Here is a 13,741-nt window from a genome sequence, read left to right as displayed (position 1 = left end):
GCATGTTTTTAGGATTGGCAGGGGGAAGCATACCCACGAAGCCTCAGAGCATGGTGAATGAATCCTGGCTCACCAGAAGAGTCTCCGGCATTTGGTGGTGCTGGTCACTGTGGCAAAGGTTTAAAATACAGTTTCTTGGACCCTCTTACACACACTAAATCCAAAGGTCTGGGGTTGGGGACAGGGTTATCTTTCTTTTTAAAGGCCAATTAAAGAGTTAAAAAAATGGATCTAAGTCCTATCATTTTGTTACCTCTGTTTACATTTTGAAACCTACATTGATAATAAATACATGCACTTTAGGGAAGATTGTTAAGAAGGGTTCAAGGTGAAAGTGTTCCTGAGCAGTCTCTCCTGGTGGATGTCATCATGTATGCAGGTGAGCCTGGGATGTGTGGCTGGCCACTACAGGGGAAGTGGGGGGGGGGGCAAAGGTTGAGTTTGAGGACACAACAGAGAATGGGAAGATCCTTGATTCTGGACAGTATTGGTCCCTGCGTTAACTGCACCTGAAATCCTGTTAGAAGGAGGAGCAGTTCCAAAAGGTGGGGTGCACCCACCCACATCCCCACAGAGCCCACTTCTCCATACCTTGTCAGGAATTACTGGGTGTGCTTTGAAACTACTTATACCGACCTACATGTGTATTCCTGGAAATCCACAAAAGCAGTTACATACACTCTGAAGTGCACTTTCTTCAGTTAAAGTAGTCAGTGAGCATTCTTTCCCTGATCAGCCTATGCGGATCTGCAACTTTTATTATGTAATGAATATTGTCATTAATAAGGTCTGAAGATTCTTCAAGCTCACACTCCTGTGAGGTAGGTACTGTTGTCTTCATTTACCAGAGGACTATGTTTCATTGCCTGGCTGCTGCTCTGCGGGGCTGGGTGTGTCATGGGCTCTTGTGGCTCCCTCATTGCTGCTGTACCTGGAGGTCGTAGAGCCTCATCATTAGGATGTCACTAACCCATCCTGGGAGGTTCTTCAGCCACTGCCTCAGTACCCTCATCTGTAAAGAGGGTTGTTTGTGAGGACAGAATGAGGTAATACCTAAGGGCACCTGGCTCAAGGTGAGCACTACATTCTTAATTACTATTTTTTTTATTCCTCACCTGAGGACTTTCCTTGTTTTATGAAAGAGAAGCATGGATTGGTTTCCTTCTGTACACTCCCAGACTGGAGTTGAAACCTGCAACCTTTGAGTTTCAGGATGACGCTCCCAACCAATTGAGCCACACTGGTCAGGGTGAGCACTAAATGCTTAATCCCAGCTACGAGAAAGTGGCTTCAAGAGTATTCTCTCCATTTTTCCAAGGTGTACTTTGTACTTTTGTCCCCAAAGCTGGTAAGTGGTGACTCAAGTTGGAGGTCGTCCCCAGACGCAAGGAGGGTGCTCTGGGGGAGGAGTGTGCCGAGGTGTGGGAAATGTCACCAGAAATGGCCTTGGTAACATCCCCTGCGCTGGAAAGGTGTGTTTCAGGCAGCTCACAGTCACATGCAACATGAGAACAACAAGTGGGATCCTGTAAGGTGCTTGGGACCTGGCGTCTGGGTAGAGAGTAGCCTGGTGATAATCCTGTTTTAAATGCCCTGGTTGGTGTGGCTCAGTGAATTGAGTGCTGTGGGCCTGAGGACCAAAAGGTCTCCAGTTCATTTCCAAGTCATGGTATATGCCTAGGTTGCAGGACCAGGTCCCCAGGATGGGGCATGTGAATCTTAATTAATAAATTGACTCCTGACTCAGCTGTTGAGTCCATGATGCAGTGGACTTGGTACCACTGTGTACACCAGAGCAGTGACATCCCTGGGCATGGGTAGCTGTCAGTAGAGTCACCAGCCAGACAGTTGTTTACATCCTTACAGAGGCTCACAGCCTAGCAGTGGGGGAAGGCCCCTTGAAGGCAGAGAGAAGGTTATCTCCAGCACCTGAGTGTGGAGCTGGTGCTGTCTGAGGCAGGGGAGGATCAGGGCCTGGGCCATGTCTGCTGTCACCCCAGCTGGCATTCTTAGTGGGTGCCAGAAACGAGGGTTTCCCTTCCAGGACATGACTGCAGGATCTGGGGGCCACCCCACTGAAACCTTCAGAGGCTTCTCCTTGTTAACATTTACTCCAGCTGCAAGGTTTAGAAATTCTGTGGAATTCTTTTGGTTTATGAACCCCCGGGTGGTCTTCTGCCCATTTTTTGAAAAGGCTGTTCACTACTTTTTTAACCCTCACCTGAGGATGTATGTATTAATTTTGGAGAGAAAGAGGGAGAGAGAAATCTTGATCGATTGTCTCCTGTATGCGCCCTGACTGGGGATCGAACCCAACACCTTTGGGTGTTTGGAACAATGATCCAACCAACTGAGCCACCTGGCCAGGGCCACTTTTTGGTTTGTCTTCCATGTCATCTCCTTGGACCATCCCCTCCTGCATTTTTCTCTCTGCTGTTTGTTTTTTATTATGTCTTGTGATTTTATTGACTGGTGTACTTTTGTTTTGGTCAGCCTTTCTTGGAGTCTATGTGTGTTGTTCACTCTTGAACATGGTTTTCTGCCTGTCACCAAGTAGACATCCAGTAAATAGGTTTTGAAGAGGTGAGGGGGCCTTATTTTACAAATGAGAAGGAAGAAGCACCAAAAGATTAAGTGGGTGGCCAAACCAGGATCTGTGGCTTCTAATTCAAGAGGATTGGGGAGTGTGGGTGGTGGACTGGGGGCAATTTACCCTAACCTGAGCCTCAGTTTGCTCATCGGAAAAGTAAGGATGACAAAAGTAACTGCCACAGGGTTGTGAGCACATAAATCATTTAGTTGGCTGAGTGTGTTCAATAACCTCCTGTTTGGGGGCCTGGCCAGTGACCCAGGGATGTCCATATGACCTGCCTGACCTGGTCAACTCAGATGATCTTAGATTGAGTTTGAGACTTTCTCTAGTTGCACACCAGTCAGTGATGTAAGTGGATGCTGAAAATGCTCAAGTCAATCGAGCAACCCACACAGGCCTGATGCCCACGGGGGTTGGGGGGGTGGGCCCCTATGTTTGGCCTTGAGAGCCTGTCTAAGTCTGGGAGCCATGCATTCTCCTGTGGTGACTCACTTCCTGTTTGGGCCTGGCATTGGGAAGACAGAAATGTGTCAGAGTCAGTGCTGTGGAAATGGCTGGATCTGCCCACCAAAACCTTAAAGGGGCAGTTTTCCCAGGTCAGGGCTTGTCATATGGGGGTTCCTGGTAAGGACTGGGGTATAGAAATCCAGAGTCGAGGTCTGAACCTAGGGAGTGCTGCCAGACTTTGCAGTCCTTTTCCTCTAAGGAATACCTTCCGCCCGCGCCCAATCCAGTTGCTAGGCCATTTTGGAACCACACTGCTGGGCCTCATTCTCTAATGTTGAATTCTCTGCCTAGCCTGGGCCTTAGCTGCTTCTCCTATCCAATTGGATAACAATACCTCAGGCTGACTATGAAAACTCCCTGTGAGGGGTGGGGTTGGGGTCAGATACATGACTGAAACTAGCAGCTCTGAGATGACAGTGAATTGCAAAATGCACATCCACTTATGGACACCTAATTTCATCTGTTCAAAGAGACCCTGTTGGCCCAACCAGCACATTCTATATTTGGGGCTGGCTTTCTCATTTCTTGAATCAGAATGCCTAGAATAATGGGTGGCTGCATTTCCAGGCTCCTTCAGAACCAGTGATGCAGCTTTCTGGGCCTCAACTTACCCACCTCTAAAATGGGCCCTTTCCAATCCTGGATTTGGGGTCTCCTCGGTTGGGTACCCAGAAATCAGTGAACTATAACTTACAGATACTTATAGTGAGTGTTTAGATCCTGCTATCCCACCCCCCAACTTCCTCCATTCCCAAACTATCAGATGGAGTTCTTGTGGTGCCTTGGGCCTGCCCAACAGAGCTTTGCCTCAGAAGTCCCTTTTTAGCCCTGTCTGGTGTAGCTGAGTGGATTGAACACCGGCCTGGGAATCAAAGAGTCACTGGTTTGATTCCCAGTCAGGGCACATGTCTGGGTTGCAGGCCAGGTCCCCAGTGGGAGGTGTGCCAGAAACCACACATTGATGTTTCCCTCTCTCTCTCCCTCCCTCCCTTCCCCTCTGGCTAAACATAAATAATAAAAATCGTTTTTAAAAAGTCCTTTCTTAGGTCCTTATGACTATAACCCTTTCCTTAGCCCTTGGTAGGAGGGGAAACCACAGCTGTGGGCAAAGCAGTCTCTGGCCTCTCTAGGAGACAAACAGGAAGTCCTCCGATTGTGCAGGAATTTATGTAATGTCCATTTCTCAACTGGCTCTTGAATGCTTTGCATGCAAATCCCATTGCATGGTCACAGCAAACCCTGAGGCATAGTGTACACATGTGCCTGTTTTGCTAGTGGAGAAGCTGTTGGCTTAGAGAGGTTGGCCGACGTGTCTGGAGATGCCCAGCTGGGACTCAGACTTGGGATTTTTGTCTGTTTAAAAGCTGGACTCTCTCCTGTGTAACTTGATTTCCTGATCAAGGCACCATGCTTATTTCCCTAGAACTTTTAACCCACTGGGAAGTGTGATATTTGGCATCATTTATGTGTTTAACTTTGCTTTTTATTCATTTCAGTTAAATGGTGGTGTTTTGTGGTCTCAGCATAAAGGGAAAATGGCTTCTTTTTCCACTCATGCTTTTTCTTTAGTATAAAAGTGGAATTTTTTATTAAAGTGGTGGGTTTAGAATATTAGCATACTATTAAAAAAAAAACCTGACACAGCAGGACTAAAATCATGCTGATGTGCAGTCTTTGCACACAGGCTGCTGGCTTTTCATCCTGGCTGCACCACTGACGAGAGTTCTGTGACCTGGAGCAAACCCACTGAGCCTATCTATGCTTCAGTTTCCTTATCTTGAAGATGTGGATGATGATAGTTTATATTTTGAGTTGTTATAAGGCTCAAATGAATTTAATTACTTAATGTTTATAAAGTTAGAAGACTATTTGCCATATAATAGGCATTATGTAAGTGTTTATTCCATGATCATGTGGATAAATACCATATGGAAGCATCATCATCTATAACAGAACTGGTAGCCCTCTCTGTCCCCCAAATCCTAATTCTGGTTCTTTCACAGAGGCAACCTCTGATAAAATTTTGGTAATTTTCTTTCTGGATGAGAGAGTTAGCAAACTATAGCCTGAGGGCCAAATTCAGCCTACTGCCTGGTCTTGTCAATAAAGTTTTATTTACTCTTATTTGTTTACATATTGACAGTGGCAGAGACCTTATGGTGCACGAAGCCCCAAATTTTATTATCTAGTTTTTAACAGAAAGCATTTGTTGACCATTTTCTTTATTTCTTGTTGTTTTAAATCCTCACCTGAGAGTATGTTTATTGATTTTAGAGAGAGAGGAAGGGTAGAGAGGGTGAGAGAGAAACATCAATCAGTTGCCTGCTATATGTGTCTGGACCAGGGATCAAACCTGCAGCCTAGGCATGTACCCTGACCAGGAATTGAACTCACAGTCTTTTGGTGTACAGGACAATACTCCAACCAGCTGAACCACCTGCCCAAGGCTAGATCACTTTCTATAATAAAAAAAAAATAGATGGAATCATACTTGGTATTTGTTTAGCAGTTTGCTTTTCTTCATTAACATTAAATTGGGCATCTCCTCCATACCTGCAGACCAGCCTGCTGCCAGGATTTCAGATTTGGTTATGCCATAATTTATTAGCTGATCTCTGTGATGTTATTTCTATGTTATCTATTGTAAAAAGCCATGGAGGGAACATCTTTTTTTGTATTGGGTTGGCCAAAACGTATGTTTGTTTCTTTTCTATAAGATGGCTCTGGGCGAACTTAGTTGTCTTAAACTTCATTCTGATCAATTTTGTTCGATTGTATGGTGACAGCTGTCATATCAGCCTGCATTAAAAAAAGCATCAAAAATGGGTGAATTTTTGTGTAGCCATTTTAATATTGAAGATGGAAGAAAATACACAATATTTTCAGCATATTTATTATTTCAAGAAAGGTAAAAATGCAACTGAAATGCAAAAAGAAAAAGATTTATGCAGTGTTATGGAGAAGGTGCTGTGACTGATAGAATGTGTCAAAAGGGGTTTGCGAAGTTTTGTGCTGGTGATTTCTCACTGGACAATGCTCCACGGTCAGGTAGACCAGATGAAGTTGATTGCAATCAAATCCAGTCATTAATTGAGAATAATCAATGTTATACCCCACAGGAGATAGCCAACATACTCAAAATATCTAAACTAATAAAGTGGTTGGTGGAAATGAATGATGTGTCTTTTATTTAGTGGGGAAAAAAACCACACAAACTTTTTTGCCAATCCGATATATGTGTGAGACTTCTAGATACCAAGAAGTGGAAATTCTGGGTCACAGCATACATGTATTTAAAACTTTGATAGAGACTATCCACTTACCTTCCTAAAAGCCAGTTTATGTAGCCTCCAGTGATGTCTGCAAGCACCCTTTTTTCTCTCCATGCTTGAGTGTTGTTTCTTTTAAAGTTAGCCTCTAGCTGAAATTGTAGTTCTAATAAAAGTCCAAAGGAATTTTTGGAAACAAATCAGAAGTATTTAGGTTCAGCTGAAAGAATTCATTGAGACTAGATAAGGAAATTTTGAAATAAAAGTTAGAAATTAAAACATTATAAAATAGAAATAATTAAAAGTTAGGCATTAGCACCGATAGTAAAACAGGATATCCCACCAGGGAATAGCACAAAATAGCAGGGAAGGGATGGACTAGTCAAAAAGTGGTTTCAGGAAAATTGACTACTTGGGGTAAAAAAATAGTTCCCAGATTATGGAGTTAAATGCAAAACAAATTATTAAAAATTGGAGGAAAGTATATGTGAATATTTAACTATATATAAGGATAAAGGTAATGGACACTATTTTTATTTCTATTCATTTACTTATTTTAAGATTTTATTTATCTTTAGAAGGGAAGGGAAGGAGAGAGGGAGAGAAACGTCAATGTGTGGTTGCCTCTTGTGCATCCCCTGCTGGGAACTGGCCTGCAACCCAGGCATGTGCCCTGACTGGGAATTGAACCGCAATTCTTTGGTTTGTAGGCCTGCTTTCAATCCACTGAGCCACACCAGCCAGGGCAATATCTTTAAATAAAAGCTTGATTATGGGTATAAATTTAAACTTGACCAATATAAATAAAATTGAAAGAAAAAAGGGAGTATGACAAATTTATTATTTACATACACATGGGGAAGAAAGTCATATGTATGTATATATGAAAGTAATATGCCAAAAGGATAAATAAAAGATATGAACAGGGAGATTTCATAAGCAGAAATACAAATGACCAATATGTGAATAAAAGTTTCAACCTTGCTTTGTGATTTTCAGAGCAGATACTGTATTTTGTTTTTCTTTTTAAAAAAATTTATTGATTATTTTAGGGAGAGAGAAACATTAATGTGATGTTCCACTCATGCATTCATTGGTTGGTTCTTATATGTGCCCTGACAAAGGACTGAACCACAGCCTTGGTTTATTGGGAGAAATACTATGTTTTGAGTATAATTTTGAAAAGAGAACTGGATACCATTGTATCAGGAAGTCTGAGATGATGTATCTTTGTATATGCTGCTCCTGAGAGGGCAAACTGTTTTCAGTGAATAAGTTAGCTGTGTATATCAAGATCTTTAAAAACGGTCCCAGCTTTTGATTGTCGAGTCCACTTCTAAACATTAACACCATGAAGAGAATAATCAGAGTTTGGGGAAGCTGATTCTTATGTAACCACATGAAATATAGTATTTGGAGTAGAAGACAAATAATATAAAACCCCACAATAAGGGATTGGTTAAAAATGTAATTTTCAGGCCTGGCTGGTGTAGCTCAGTGGATTGAGTGCGGGCCTGCAAACCAAAGGGTGCAGTTCGATTCCCAGTCAGGGCACATGCTGGGTTGCAGGCCACGTCTCATCAGGGGATGCACGAGAGGCAACCATACATTGATATTTCTCTCCCTCTCTCCTTCCCTTCCCCTCTAAAGATAAATCAGTAAAATCTTTAAAAAATTTTTAAAAAGCCCCATAAATTTAATTATGTGGAAAACTGAAGCCTTTACAAAGCTTACTTTTGAAGAAAATTTCAAGAAATGAGAAAATGCTCAGAGTATGAGAAACATACAGCGTGATCCTAATTTGGCTAGAATAGTGTCAAGCAGGAAGTTTTCAATAAATGTTAGCTACTATCATTATTGAGAATTTCAAACCTTCCAATGATCATTTGTTCGTTGTCGGTGCACGCATCACTCAGTGACCTGTGTCTTGAATGTTCCACCTGTGTGAGACAGTGGGGCAGGTTAGGGGGTTGGAGGCTCCCGTCCCCTTCTTCCCTGGGCCTTCAGCAGGCCCTGTCTCTGGCTGGGCAGTGCCATCTAGAGGCTTCTAGCCCACAGGGCAGCCGTCCTTGCAGCCTCTGAAACAGGGCTCCAGCTCTGGGGAGGGATGCTTGTTTTCTGGAAACCCCTGAGAACATCAACACCAGAAATACCCTTCAACAAGCCTTATGTCAAGAAACCTGTGGGGCAACATTTCTTAAAATGTGGTATTTCTCAAAATCACTGTTGGCTTGTGGGAGACTTAATATAATGAAGATCCAGAGCACACTCTCCCTCCAGGGAGTACGTCCACCATGTCTCTCCTTTTCCCTTCTTTCTTCCCTGCAGGCCTGCATCTCCTAAACTCTGAGGGTCCCCAGGAGACTTCCAGCCAGAAGAGCAGCAGCAGCAGCAGCAGCAGCAGCTTGTCCTGGGATAACCCTTGAACCTGTCTCCAAGGCCCCATATTCTCTGACTCTCCAGTGAGCTGAGAGCAGGCCCACCTTGGCTGTCTGTTACTGCTTCCTCTATTCTGTCTTTCCTTGCTTCACTGTTCCCACTTCTAATACATGTATTCTCAATTAAAAAACATAAAAGACCCAGGAACCATCTCAAGCCCCATGAATCAGACCTTGCAGGGGGGAGCAGGGTTGCTGAGCATCTAGAATTTCCATGTTCCCCACATGATTCTGATACATGTTGCATTTGAGAGCTTCCACCTAGACCACTGATAGTTATAATTTAATGGGAGTGGGGGGCTTGGTACAGAGCCTTTGACCTTCCTAGGAACATACACGTAAGTAAATTTTAGTAGGATCCTTGACTGAATGTTAAGACTTTTTTTAAAAAAAGATTTTATTTATTTATTTTTAGAGAGGGAGAGAGGGAGAGAAATATCAATGTGTGGTTGCTTCTCGTGCCTCCCTTGCTGGGAACTGGCCCACAACCCAGGCATGTGCCCTGACTGGGAATCGAACCTCGGTTGTTTGGTTTGCAGGCCTGTGCTCAATCCACTGAGCTGCACCAGCCAGGGCTGAATGTTAAGACTTTAAAAAAATTATATATTTTATTGAATATGCTATTACAGTTGTCCCATTTTCCTCCTCCATCCTCCATGTTCCCCCCTCAGCATTCCCCCCTTAGTTCATGTCCATGGGTCATACATATAAGTTTTTTGGCTTCTACATTTCCTAAATTATTCTTAACCTCCCCCTGCCTATTTTATACCTACCAATCATGCTTATTCCCAGTAGCTTTCCCCCATTCTCCTCCCTCTCTGTCCCTGCTGATAACCCTCTACAGATCTCCATTTCTGTGATTCTGTTCCTGTTCTAGTTGTTTGCTTAGTTTTTTTTAAGGTTCAGTTGTTGATAGTTGTGCATTTGTTGTCACTTTACTGTTCATATTTTTGATCATCCTTTTCTTAGATAAATCCCTTTAACATTTTATATAATGAAGGCTTGGTGATGATAAACTTCTTTCACTTTACCTTATTTGGGAAGCTCTTTATCTGCTCTTCCATTCTAAATGATAGCTTTGCTGGAGCAATCTTGGATGTAGGTCCTCACCTTTCATCACTTGGAATACTTCTTTCCAGCCCCTTCTTGCCTACAAGGTTTCTTTTGAGAAATCAGCTGACTATCTTATGGGAACTTCTTTGTAGGTGACTGTCTCCTTTTGTCTTGCTGCTTTTAAGATTCTCTCCTTATCGTTAGTCTTGGGTGATGTAATTATGATGCTCCTTGGTGTGTTCCTCCTTGGGTCCAACTTCTTTGGGACTCTCTGAACTTCATCGATGTCTATTTCCTCTGACAGGTTTCGGAAATTCTCCTTCATTATTTTTTCAAGTAAGTTTTCAATTTCTTGCTCTTCCTCTTCTCCCTGTGGCACCCTTATGATTCAGATGTTGGAAGGTTTAAAGCTGTCCCAGAGATTCCTAAGCCTTTCCTCATTTTTTTTGAATTGTTGTTTCTTCATTTTGTTCTGGTTAAATCTTTCTTTCTTCCTTCCTTCTGCTCCAAACTGTTGATTTGAGTCTCGTTTTCCTCTGTCACTGTTGGTGCACTGTACATTTTCCTTTATTTCAGTTTTCACAGCCTTCACTTTTTCCTCTTTTGCAACTATATTCAGTCATTTCTGTGAGCATCCTGATTACCTGTGTTTTGAACCCCACATCTGATAGGTTGGCTGTCTCTTTGTTATTTAGTTATATTTTTGGAGCTTTGATCTGTTTTTCTTATTTGGGTAATATGTATACATATTTTTTGTCTCTGATGGCCTGTTACATTGTAAGGGGCAGAGCCTTAGCTATTCGCCAGGGCAGGGCAACTCCCCTTGCTATGTTGTGTCACTGTATGTGGGAGAGAGGTCTGAGAGGGAACAATGCCACTTGCTTGGCTCTCAGCCAGCTTTCAGACACCTCCCCCACTACCCACAAGCAAATTAGGCCCTTCTTGTGCTGATTCCTGGGTGGTTGAGTTTGCGTAGGTTAGAGGACCCTGTGGGTCTCTCCAACAGGCTCTTCTGTGAGGCTGGGAGTTTCTTCTTCTGCTGCAGCTCCCACAGATTTTTATAGTCAGAGTTTTTTAGGCTTTAGTTCTCCACAGTGGAACCCTGGGTGGCACACTGTCTCTCTGCCCAGTTGTTTCTCCCAGTTTGCCTGCACACAAATGTGGGACTGCCCAGTTCTCCAGGTTGGCCAGCTGCCACCTTGCTGCACATTCTCTCCACCCTGGCTGCCTGTTTCTGCCCCTTCTACTGGTCTGGATGAATGTTTCTTCTTTAACCCTTTGGTTGCTGGACTTCCATACAGTTTGATTTTCCAGCAATTCTGGTTATTTTTTGTTTTTAAATTTGTTTTTGTCCTTCTTCCGGTTGTGCAAGAAGGTAAAGTGTATCTATCTATGCCTCTATCTTGGCTGGATGAATGTTAAGACTTTTTTAAGAGCAGTTTTAGGATCACAGCAAAATTGTGAGGAGATACAGAGATTGTTCATATACCCCTGCCCCCACATGCCAAGCCTTCCCCATTTTCAGCATCCCTACCACAGTGGTACTTTTGCACAGTGGTGCATTGATGAACCTACACAATACATCATTGTCACCCAAAGTCCATTGTTGACATGATGATTCACTCTTGGTGTTGTACATTCTGTGGGTTTGGACACATGTACCCATCACTGTGGTTTCATACAGAGTATTTTTGTTGCCCTGAAAATCCTCTGTGTTCCACCTTTTCATTTCTTCCTCTGCCATAATTCCTGGAAATCACTGACGTTTCTGTCTCCAAACTTTCACTTTTTCCAGAATGCCTTGGAGTTGGAATCATACAGTATGGAGCCTGTTCAGACTGGTTTCTTTCACTTAGTAATAGATAGTAAGCGTCCTCTGTATCTTTTCATGGCTTAATAGCTCATTTTTAGTGCTGAGTAATATTCCCTTGTTTGAATGTATGGAAGTTTGTGACTAAAGCTGTTGGAATCATCCATGAGCTGGTTTCTGTGGGGACATAGTATTTAGCTCCTTTGAGTAAATACCAAGGAGCCAGATTGCTGGAATATATTTAGTTTCGTAAGAAACTGCCAGACTGTATTCCAAAGTGGCTGTACCATTTTGCACTCCCATCAGCAGTGAGGGAGAGTCTGTTGCACTACATCCCCACCAGCACCTGACGTTGTTAGTGTTCCAGATTTTGGCCATTCTAATCGGTGGTTAGTGGCCCCTCACTATTTTAATTTGCCTTTCCTGATGACATATGCTGTGGAGCATTTTCTCATGTGCTTATTTGCCATCTGTATATCTTCTTTGGTAAGGTGTCTGGTAAGATCATTGGCCCATCTTTTAATCAGGTTGTTTGTTTCTTATTGTTGAGTTTGAGAGTTCTTTGTATGTTTTGGGTAACAGTCCTTTATTGCATGCATCTTCTGCAAATATTTTCCCCCAGTCTGTGCTTATCTTTGAATTCTCTTGACATTGTCTTTCATAGAGCAGAAATTATTAATTATAATGCAGTTCAGCTTATCGCTGACGTCTTTCATGGATTGTGCATTTGGTGTTGTATCTAAAAAGTCATTGTTATACTCCAGGTCATTTGTCTAGGTCTCACCTATGTTATCTTCTGGGAGTTTTATAATTTTACATTTTCAGTGTAGGTCTGCAATCCACTTTGGGCTAATTTCTGTGAAGGGGATAGGTGCTGTGGCCAAAGCCACAGTGAGCCCTGGATGGAGGAGGAAGGCTACCTGTCCTGCTGCCTACAAACCCTCCAGGCATGAGCAGGGCTGGCCCATTTGCCCACATTCTCTGGAGAAGGAGGAAGCCCTATTTTTGTTAGTCTGCACACTAGTCTCTGACACAGAGATGGCTGTAACTTTTAAAAATTTCTATTTTATAAAATAAGCAGTGATTTGAGTGTAAAAGTAAAATTCTACATGTACCATTTTTGTATAATTTCTCTCTTTTGAGCAACATACAGAAGTTAGTAACTAATACCTTACTGATACAAGGTACATGAGAAAAAGTATCAGAAAATAGGGTTTTGTAAGTCTTGGTTCATCACCTATTAATGCTGTGACCTTGGCTGAGTTACTATCTTCTAAGTTTTCTCATCTGTAAGAGAGGATTAACAATAGAGTCTTACCTGTGGCAGAGACTGCTTGTTATCCTCAAAGATCCTTTCTCGCCTGGGCATACGGCCACTGCAAATAATGACTATTTCGCAACGTCCTTTGCAGCTATGTATAGCCAGGTGACCAAGTTCTGGCCAATGGGACATAGGTAAAGGTGGTGTGGGAAACTTCTGGGGGTGTTTCTCTTCTCCTCCCGAGCTGGATTGCAGGTGTCATGGCTGGAGACGGGGCAGCTATGTGCAACATGAGGACTGGAGAATGGAGGGCATACACGATAGAGAAGTAAACAGAACAGAGTTGTTTCCCTGACAATGGGGAGCTGCCACATAAGCCCTGGAACACTTTATATCAGATTTTTATGTCACAGAAAAGAAAACTTCTACCTTATTTAGGTCACTGTCATTTTGGGTCTCTTCTCACTTGTAACTTAACTTACTTATAATACATGCATGACCTCATAGATTTCTTGGGAAAATTACATGAGATACTGAGTACCGCCTGTTTGTCACAATAGCTAGCACATTATAAACACTCAGTAAATGTGAGCTCCATCTTAGTAGCTTTTCTAGCATCTGATTATAATAACTGTCCCTCATCCCCAGTGAGATTTCTAGTGAAGAGTCCTGCAAAGAAGAGTTATCAAGATTGTTTTGACTTTTTTTTTTGGTTCCAAACAGTTACAAAAAAAAAAAAAGAAAACAGTATTATCAAAAATAACTAATTGAACCAGAAACAATTTCATTTGAGCTCTTCTGTTCTCCTGT

Source organism: Artibeus jamaicensis, unplaced genomic scaffold, assembly GCF_021234435.1.
Source record: "Artibeus jamaicensis isolate MK-2021 breed Jamaican fruit bat unplaced genomic scaffold, CSHL_Jam_final contig_729, whole genome shotgun sequence".
Lineage (NCBI taxonomy): Eukaryota > Metazoa > Chordata > Mammalia > Chiroptera > Phyllostomidae > Artibeus > Artibeus jamaicensis.
Note: the sequence above shows the minus strand (reverse complement) of the source record.